The sequence below is a fragment of the Balaenoptera borealis genome, assembly GCF_965194805.1.
Source record: "Balaenoptera borealis genome assembly, chromosome: 12".
Classification (NCBI taxonomy): domain Eukaryota; kingdom Metazoa; phylum Chordata; class Mammalia; order Artiodactyla; family Balaenopteridae; genus Balaenoptera; species Balaenoptera borealis.
Window position 1 is genome coordinate 14,183,525 of NC_138869.1, and position 11,250 is coordinate 14,194,774.

Genomic DNA, 11,250 nt, shown 5'->3' on the forward strand with positions numbered 1-11,250 from the left:
TTCTATATAAAAGGTTCCAAGTGGAAACTGCAGAAATAAAAACTAAAATAGCTGAAATTAAGAACTTAATAAATCAATTTACTTACAGATAGCAGAAGGAGTAAGTGAACTGAAAAATAAGTTGTCAGTAAATGTCCAGACTTGACATGGAAAGCAAAAAAGATGGAAGATGCATTAAAGAGTGTAAGAGGCTTATGAGATATGGTGAATACATTTAACATACATGTGATTTGAGTCTCAGAGGAGGCAGCAAAGAATGGTAAAAGAAACACTTAAGGCGGAGTCAAGATGGCAGTGTGGGAAGACACAGAGTTCCCGTCTCCCCACAACTAGGGTGCCTGCCTGACACTAGTCGGGGATCTCAATGCCCAAGGAGAGGGTAGGAACCCCCAAGCGAACCTGTAGGATGTGGGGGGACTGAGGGGGGAGGAGAAGTGAAGGCTGGACAGGACCGGCACCCCTGAGGGGTGACTGAGAGGGGGGAGGGGTTTCCACTCCTGGCGGGACCCTCAAGGGCTGGGATCAGTGGGAGCGGGCCCAGCCTTTCCCCTGCCCAATTGACCAGGGAAGTCTGCCCGGCTCTCAGGCCGGGTCCTACGCCCTCAGAAGTCCCCTCCGGGCCGTGTTGGTCCTGGGGGCATAGGAGGGAGGTTGGGGGGAGATCAGGAGAGGCAGGCAGGAGGGGCCCTCCAGGACCGGAGGAGCAGGAGAGGAGCTGAGGGCATTTGCTCCGCCCACTCAGGCCCGGGAAGCCTGCTGAGCTCCCAGGCCAGGTCCCCCACCCTCCAAAGCCCCCCCTGGGCCAGGTAGATCCTGGGGGCATAGGAGGGAGGCCGGGGCAGGAGAGATCAGGAGAGGGAGGCAGGAGGGTACCTCCAGGACCGGAGGAGTGGGAGAGGAGCGGAGGGCATTGGCCCCACCCACTTGAGCTCCGGACACCTGCTGAGCTACCAGGCTGGGTCCCTCGCCCTCTGAGACCAGAGGCGGGAGGCATGCCTGGGCCCCTCTGTTCCATTGAGCCTAAGCCCCATGCCCCACCCCCCCAGGGCCTTTTTCAGCCCCGAGGGTTCTAAGCATAGGCCCTGCCCATGTGCAAACCCTGACCCTGCTAAGGCCCCACCCTCCACAGCCAAGGCCTTTTCACCTTTTTTTTTTCTCCTCTTCTTTTTTACTATTGTGGCTCTGTTTTACCTTCCAGTTGTTGTTTCATCTATATTTTTATTTTTATATTCTTTCTAACATATCTGTTAGTTTCCTAGTCTAGATTTATATTTTATTTTGTTATTGTTCTCCTTTTTTTGTTTTTTTTTTCCATCCCACACTGCTTGCAGGATCTTGGTTCATGAGCCAGGGGTTGGGCCGAAGCTCCTGCAGTCGGAGCTCCGAGTCTGAACTACTGGAATAACAGAGAACCTCAGACCCCAAGGAATAGTCATCAAAGTGAGATCTCCTGGAGGTCCTCATCTTGGCACCAAGACCCAGCTCTATCCAACAGCCTACAAACTCCAGTGGTGGACACCTCAGGCCAAACAACCAGTAGGACAGGAACACAAGCCCACTCATCAAAAATAAATAAATAAATAAAATAAAATGAGACGGCAAAAAAAAATGTCACAGAGGAAGGAGCAAGGTAAAACCCTACAAGACCAAATAAATGAAGAGGAAATAGGCCATCTACCTGAAAAATAATTCAGAGTAATGATAGTAAAGATGATCCAGAATCTCGGAAATAGAATGGAGGCACAGATTGATGAAATACAAGAAATATTTAACAAAGATCTAGAAGAACTAAAGAACAAACAGAGATAAACAACACAATAACTGAAATGAAAAATACACTAGAAGGAATCAATCACAGAATAACTGAGGCAGAAGAACGAATAAATGAGCTGGAAGACAACATGGTGGAAATAACTACCAAGGAGCAGAATAAAGAAAAAAGAATGAGAAGAATTGAAGACAATCTCAAAGAACTATGGGACAACACTAAAGGCACCAACATTCGAATTATAGGGGTCCCAGAAGAAGAAGAGAAAAAGAAAGGGTCTGAGAAAATATTTGAAGAGATTATAGTCTAAAACTTCCTTAACATGGAAAAGGAAACAGTCACCCAAGTCCAGGAAGCAAAGAGAGTCCCATACAGGATAAACCCTAGGAGAAACACACCAAGACATATATTAATCATACTAACAAATATTAAATTCAAAGAAAAAATATTAAAAGCCGCAAGGGAAAAACAAACAAACAAAAACCATACAAAGTAATCCCCATAAGGTTATCAGCTGACTTTTCAGCAGAAACTCTGCAGGCTAGAAGGGAGTGGCAGGATATACTTAAAGTGATGAAAGAGAAAAACCTACAACCAAGATTACTCTACCCAGCAAGGATCTCATTCAGATTCCACGGAGAAATTAAAACCTTTACAGACAAGCAAAAGCTAAGAGAATTCAGCACCACCAAACCAGCTTTACAACAAATGCTAAAGGAACTTCTCTAAGTGGGAAACACAAGAGAAGAAAGAGACCCACAAAACAATCCCAAAACAATTAAGAAAATGGTAATAGGACCATACATATCGATAATAACCTTGAATGTAAATGGATTAAATGCCCCAACCAAAAGACACAGACTGGCTGAAAGGATACAAAAACAAGACCCATATATACGCTGTCTACAAGAGACCCACTTCAGACCTAGGGACACATACAGACTGAAACTGAAGGGATGGAAAAAGATATTCCATGCAAACAGAAATCAAAAGAAAGCTGGAGTAGCAGTAATCATATCAGATAAAATTAACTTTAAAATAAAGACTGTTACAAGAGATAAGGACACTACAGAATGAACACGGGATCAATCCAAGAAGAAGATATAACAATTATAAATGTTTATGCACCCAGCATAGGGGCACCTCAATACATAAGGCAAATGCTAACAACCATGAAAGGGGAAATCGACAGTAACACAATCATAGTAGGGGACTTTAACACCCCACTTACACCAATGGACAGATCATCCAAACAGAAAATAAATAAGGAAACACAAGCTCTAAATGACACAGTAGACCAGATACATTTAATTGATATTTATAGAACATTCCACCTGAAAGTGGCAGAAGACACTTTCTTCTCAAGTGCACATGGAACATTCTCCAGGATAGACCACATCTTGGGTCACAAATCAAACCTCAGAAAATTTAAGAAATTGAAATTGTATCAAGCATCTTTTTTCTGAACACAATGCTATGAGATTGGAAATCAATTACAAGAAAAAACTGAAAAAAACACAAATACATGGAGGCTAAGCATTTTGCTGCTAAATAACCAAGAGATCACTGAAGAAATCAAAGAAGAAATTAAAAAATACATGGAAACAATGACAACGAAAACACAACGACCCAAAACCTATGGGACACAGCAAAAGCAGTTCTAAGAGGGAAGTTTATAGCAATTCAATGTCACCTCAAGAAACAGGAAACATCTCAAATAAACAATCGAACCCTACACCTAAAGCAAATAGAGAAAGAAGAACAAAGAAAACCCAAAGTTAGTAGAAGGAAAGAAATCATAAAGATCAGAGCAGAAATAAATTAAATAGAAAAGAAGAAAACAACAGCAAGGATCAATACAACTAAAAGCTTGTTCTTTGAGAAGATAAACAAAATTGATAAACCTTTAGCCAGACTGATCAAGAAAAAAAGGGAGAGGATGCAAATCAGTAAAATTAGAAATGAAAAAGGAGATATCACAACTGACACCACAGAAATACAAAGGATTATAAGAGACTATTACAAACAACTATATGCCAATAAAATGGACAACCACGAAGAAATGGGCAAATTCTTGGAAGGGTACAGTTTTCCAAGATTGAATCAGCAAGAATTAGAAAATATAAAGAGATCTATCACAAGTAATGAAACTGAAACTGGAATTAAAAATCTTCCAACAAACAAAAGTTCAGGACCAGATGGCTTCACAGGTGAATTCTACCAAACATTTAGAGAAGAGCTAACACCAATTCTTCTCAAACTCTTCCAAAAAACTGTGGAGAGAGGAACACTCCCAAATTCATTCTATGAAGCCACCATCACCCTGATACCAAAACCAGGAAAATGTATCACAAAAAAAAGAAAATTATAGACCAGTATCACTGATGACCATAGATGCAAAAATCCTCAACAAAATACTAGCAAACAGAATCTGACAAGATATTAAAAGGATCATACACCACGATCAAGTGGGATTTATCCCAGGGATGCAAGGATTCTTCAATATATGCAAATCAATCAATGTGATACACCATATTAACAAATTGAAGAATAAAAACCATATAATCATCTCAAAAGATGCAGAAAAAGCTTTTGACAAAATTCAACACCTATTTATGATAAAAACTCTCCAGAAAGTGGGCATACAGGGAACCTACCTCAACATAAAAAAGGCCATGTATGACAAACCCACAGCAAACATCATACTGAATGGTGAAAAACTGAAAGCATTTCCACTAAGATCAGGAACAAGACAAGGATGTCCACTCTTGCCACTCTTATTCAACAAAGTTTTGGAAGTCCTAGCCACAGCAATCAGAGAAGAAAAAGAAATAAAAGGAATACAAATTGGAAAAGAGGAAGTAAAACTGTCACTGTTTTCATATGACATGATACTATACATAGAAAAGCTTAAAGATGCCACCAGATAACTACTAAAACTAATCAATGAATTTGATGTTTGCAGGATACAAAATTAATGTACAGAAATCTCTGGTATTCCTGTAAACTAACAATGAAAAATCAGAAAGAGGAATTAAGGAAACAATCACATTTACCATAGCAGCACAAAGAATAAAATACCTACAAATAAAATGACCTAATGAAGCAAAAGACTTGTACTCAGAAAACTATAAAACACTGATGAAAGAAATCAAAGATGACATAAACAGTTGGATAAATATACCATGTTTTTGGATTGGAATAATCAATATTGTGAAAATGACTATACTACCCAAAGCAATCTACAGATTCAATGCAATCCCTATCAAACTACCAATGGCATTCTTCACAGAGTTATAACAAAAAATTTTACAGTTCGTATGGAAACATAAAAGACTCTGAATAGCCAAAGCAACCTTGAGAAAGAAAAATGGAGCTGGAGCCATCAGGTTCCCCGACTTCAAACTATACTACAAATCTACAGTAATCAAGACAATATGGTACTGGCACAAAAACAGAAATATAGATCAATGAAACAGGATAGAAAGCCCAGAGATAAACCCATGCACATATGATCACCTAATTTACGACAAAGGATGAAAGAACATATAATGGGGAAAAGACAGCCTCTTCAATAAGTGGTGCTAGGAAAACTGCACAGCTACATGAAAAAGAATGAAATTAGAACACTACGTAACACCATACACAAAAATAAACTCCAAATGGAATAAAGACCTAAATGTAAGACCAGACACTATAAAACACTTAGAGGAAAAAATAGGACACTCTTTGACATAAACCACAGCAAGATATGTTTTGACCCACCTCCTAGAGTAATGAAAATAAAAACAAAGATAAATAAATGGAACCTAATTAAACTTAAAAGCTTTTGCACAGCAAAGCAAACCATAAACAAGCTGAAAAGACAACCCTCAGAATGGGAGAAAATATTTGCAAATGAAACACAGGACAAAGGATTAATCTACAAAATATACAAACAGCTCACAGAGCTCAATATCAAAAAAAACAAACAATCCAATTAAAAAAATGGGTGGAAGACCTAAATAGACATTTCACCAAAGAAGATATACAGATGGCCAAGAGGCACATGAAAAGATGCTGAACATCAATAACTATTGCAGAATTGCAAATCAAAACTACAATGAGGTATCACCTCACACCAGTCAGAATGGCTGTTATCAAAAAATCTAGAAACAATAAATGCTGGAAAGGGCGTGGCGAAAAGGGAACCCTCCTGCACTATTGGTGGGAATGTAAATTGATAAAAGCCCTATGGAGAACAGTACGGAGGGTCCTTAAAAAACTAAAAATAGAACTACCATACGACCCAGCAATCCCACTACTGGGCATATACCCAGAGGAAACCATAATTCCAAACGAGTCATGTACCACAAGGTTCATTGCAGCTCTATTTACAGTAGCGTAGCCAGGACATGAAAGCAACTTAAGGGTTCATTGACAGAAGAATGGATAAAGAAGATATGGCACATATATACAATGGAATATTACTCAGCCATAAAAAGAAATGAAATTGAGTTATTTGTGGTGAGGTGGATGGACCTAGAGTCTGTCATACAGAGTGAAGTAAGTCAGAAAGAGAAAAACAAATACCATATGCTAACACATATATATGGAATCTAAAAAAAAAAAAAAAAAGGTTCTGAATAACTTAGGGCCAGGACACGAATAAAGATGCAGACGTAGAGAATGGACTTGAGGATAAAAGGAGGGGGAAGGGTAAGCTGGGACGAAGTGAGAGAGTGGCATGGACATATGTACACTACCAAATGTAAAACAGATAGCTAGTGGGAAGCAGCCGCATAGCACAGGGAGATCAGCTCGGTGCTTTGCGACCACCTAGAGGGGTGGGATAGGGAGGATGGGAGGGAGACGCAAGAGGGAGGAGATATGGGGACATATGTCTATGTATAGCTGATTCACTTTCTTATAAAACAGAAACTAACACACCATTGTAAAGCAATTATACTCCAATAAAGATGTTAAAAAATATAAATAAATTAGACCCTCTTGCACTGTTGGTGGGAATGTAAATTGATACAGCCACTATGGAGAACAGTATGGAGGTTCCTTAAAAAACTAAAAATAGAACTACCATATGACCCAGCAATCCCACTTCTGGGCATATACCCTGAGAAAACCATAATTCAAAAAGAGTCATGTACCACAATGCTCATTGCAGCTCTATTTACAATAGCCGGGACATGGAAGCAACCTAAGTGTCCATCGACAGATGTATGGATAAAGAAGATGTAGCACATATATACAATGGAATATTACTCAGCCATAAAAAGAAATGAAATTGAGTTATTTGTAGTGAGGTGGATGGACCTAGAGTCTGTCATACAGAGTGAAGTAAGTCAGAAAGAGATAAACAAATACTGTATGCTAACGCATATATATGGCATCTAAAAAAAAAAAAAATGGTATTGATGAACCTAGTGGCCGGGCAGGGATAAAGACATAGACATAGAGAATGGACTTGAGGACACGTGGGTGGGGAGGGGGAAGCTGGTGAAGTGAAGAGTAGCAGTGACATATATACACTACCAAATTTAAAATCGTTAGCTACTGAGAAGCAGCAGCATAGCACAGGGAGATCAGCTCGGTGCTTTGCAACCACATAGAGGGGTGGAATAGGGAGGGTGGGAGGGAGACGCAAGAGGGAGGGGATATGGGGATATATGTATGCATATAGCTGATTCACTTTGTTGTACAACAGAAACTAACACAGTATTGTGAAGCAATTATACTGAAATAAAGATCAAAAAAAAAAAAAAGAAAGGAAAAAAAAACTTAAGATGATGGTTGTTGGACTTCCCTGGTGGTCCACTGGTTAAGACTCTGTGCTCCCATTTCAGGATGCCTGGGTTGATCCCTGGTCAGGGAACTACATCTGCATGCCACAACTAAGAGCCCGCATGCCGCAAAGAAGATCCCACATGTGGCAAAGAAGATCCTTAATGCACCGCAACTAAGACCTGGGGTGGCCAAATAAATAACTATTAAAAAAAAAAAAGAAAAAAGATGATGGCTGTGATTTTCTAAAGCTGATCAAATACATCAATCCACAGATTCAAAAAATGCTAGGAGCCCATGTAGACAGAATAAATAGAAAGTAACTGACAACAAGGCATGTCACATTAATATTTTAACTTGCTTAAATTAAAGATAAAGAAGCACTCTTTAACAGAAACAAGCTAAACAATATCTATTACCTTTTAAGAAGCAAAACAAAAACTGAGAGTTGACTTTTCAACATAAAAATGGAAGCCAGAAGGCAGTAAAACATCATCTTTAATTGAAAGAAAATACTTGTCAACCTCAAAACCTATATTTGTGATATAACAACATTTCCAGGCAAACAAAAACAAAGACTAATTTTCTTCATCAATCTTATTGTTAAGTATCTCAAGCAAAAGAAAATTATTCCATATGGAAAACCAGAAATGGAGGAGGGAATAAATAGTGATTGAAAGACAATATTTTGTGGATAAATCTAAATGAAAATTGACTGTACAAATGCTTATGTCTACTGGGGTATAAAATATATAAAATTAAAATGCATGACAACAATGACAGAAGCAGCAGGAGGACGCTAGATGGAATTGTCTTGGAAATGAGTACTAATTATATTAAACTATGTTAATTCAAGAATGATTGTTTTAATATGTAGGAAGTCAAGGAAAGAAGAGTAAAAGAATATATAAGTAATGAGAGAATAGAGCAGAATGGAGGAAATAAAAACAATTTATACAAAAGAAGGCAAAAAAGCGAAAACTGAACATAAAAGAAGTTAGGGAGATTGAAATTGAATAGTGCCTATAAATAAACACTCCAAATAAAACATGAAATTTTCTTACTGGATAAAACAGTAACAACAAAACAATCAGAGAAACAAATTACATGTTTCTTAGAAAAGATACAATTTAAATATGATGCACTGGAGGTTGAAAGTAAAAGAATGTAAAATGATATACTATGCAAATAAACACTAAGAACAGCAACAAGAAGCTGATTTAGCTATACTAACATAAATCCAGTTGACATTAAGGTCAAAATCATTACTAGAGATAAAGAAGCACATTTCATGTAATAGAGTATGTATTACTTTTTTATTACTGTGTAAAAATTTACCACAAATATAGCAGCTTAAAATAATGCACATTTATTTATTTCACAGTTTCCACGAATCAGAAGGTCAGGAACGGCTTATCTGAGTTCTCTGTTTTAGGGTCCCAAGACCTAACCCCTATCAAAATGCTGTCAATATGTTCGCCAGACTTCATCCTCACTCATCAATAAGACTGATGAAGAAAAATTGCCTTAGTTTTGTTTGTCTGGAAATGTTATTTCACTGAATATGGGTTTCTGGGTTGATAGGAATTTTCTTTCATATAAAGGCGTCTGTATTAGTCAGAATTCTCCAGAGAAATAGAAACAATAGGATAAGTGGATGAATGGATAAATAGATAGATAGATAGATAGAAATGTAAGAGGAGATTTATTTTAAGAATTCATTTGGTTATGGGGGCTGACAAGTCCCACAGGCTAGAGAACTAGGAAAGCCAGTGGCATAATTCAGTCCAAGTCTGTAGGCTTGAGAATCAAAGGGCCATTGGTGTAAGTCCTGATCTGAGTCTGAATGCCAGAGAACCAGGAGCATCGACATCCCAGGACAACAGAATATGGATGACCCAGCTCAAGCAAAGAAAAAATTTGCCCTACTTACATGTTTTTTTTTCTCTTTGAGCCCTCAGTGAATTGGACGATGCCCACCAGCATTAGTGAGGGTGATATCCTTTACTCAGTCTACTGATTCAAATGCCGATCTCTTCTCAGGGTACTCTCATAGACACACCCAGAAATAATGTTTTACCAGCTGCCTTGGCATCCCTTAGCCGAGTTCAGTTAACACATAAAATTAACCATTACCATGCCATTTCGTTATCTTCTGGCCAGGGAGGAACTTGCTCATGTTGTTGGCAGAATTTATTTCCTTCTGGAATGAATATAGGACTGAGGGCTACAACTTCTTAATGGCTGTTGGCTAGTGGCTGCTGGCAGTTCCCTGCTATGTGGCCCTCTCCACAGGCAGTTCACAGCATTACTATTTGCTTCTTCTGGGAGAAAAAAGAACATCTCTTTTATGGAAGAGGCCAAAAATTCAGTATAATAAAGACTATATGTATTTGAAAAAACAATAAAATACTCAGAGACCATGCAATACTAAATAATAACTGAATATGTGTTTTTAAAAATGGATATGAATTTTAAAATTAGACTTTCATTGGCTTGTAAAATAATTTTCAACAACTATGAAGACACTGGAAATGTTCAGAGTATTGTCTTTGTGTGGAGGTGAATTAAGTTATAAATCAATAACATTATCATCATATCATCATATGAAGAAGGAGATGAGGGAGAGAAGAGAGGAATTTGGACAAAGAGGAAGGGGGATAAAGAAGGAGGAGAATAAAAAGATCCCCAAATGTTTAGAAATAAATAACACATTTCTAAATGACAAATGGATCACAGAAGAAATAAAATGGAAGTGAAAAAAACATTTCGCACTTGAATCATACTTAAAACACAGTATCAAAGCCATGGAGACAGAGAGAATTCTCCTTAGAGGGCTATTTTTCACCTTAAATGTATACATTATGGAGGAAAGGATGAAAATCAATTATGTCAATTCCCATCTCAAGAAATTATATTTAAAAACAGCAAATAAGTCCATGTAATTTGTATAAGGAAAGACATAATAATGGTAAGAGTTGAAATTTATAAGATAGAAAACAATAATACAATGAAGAACATTAATACAGACAAAAGATGCATGCTATGCTTCAATAAAATTCTTATGTAAAATGACATTATAAAATAATAAAAATGATAAATAATATATCACTCAAAAAGGTAACATATCTATAGTAATTCAATTATTTTTAATAGTCTTCATTGATTGCTATAAACTAATATATTCTTTGAAACTTGAAAAATTAAATGAAAAGGAAATTCCTAGAAAAATACCAAATTGCCCCCTACAAGAGATAGAAAACCTTGCAGAAAACTGAAATGGTAATGAAAATGTATCTCCTGTATATTCCCTTTACCCACAAACGCAAAAGTCATCAGGCCATTTTACAACTTAATTTTACCAAATCCCCCAATTTGGTAACTGCTTCAAAAAAGAGGAAGGGAAAGAAAGCTAACTCCTCCCACAATCATTTTGTAAGTCTAGCAATACTCTGAAAGCAAGATTGGACAAAGAATGTCAAGAAAAGAAAATATAGAGCAAACTCACCTATGAAGATTCATGTAAAAAATTTTTTTTTATGTAAAATTTTAAAATTTACCTGTGCTTTATTTAAAATCCAAACTCTTTACACTGAAAAAAAGACCAACAGAATATAAGATGAAATAATAAAAAAATGACCCCACTAAAGAACTGGAATACTGGGAAGAATAAAATCAAGTTTCCTTCAAAGGAAGATAAATAT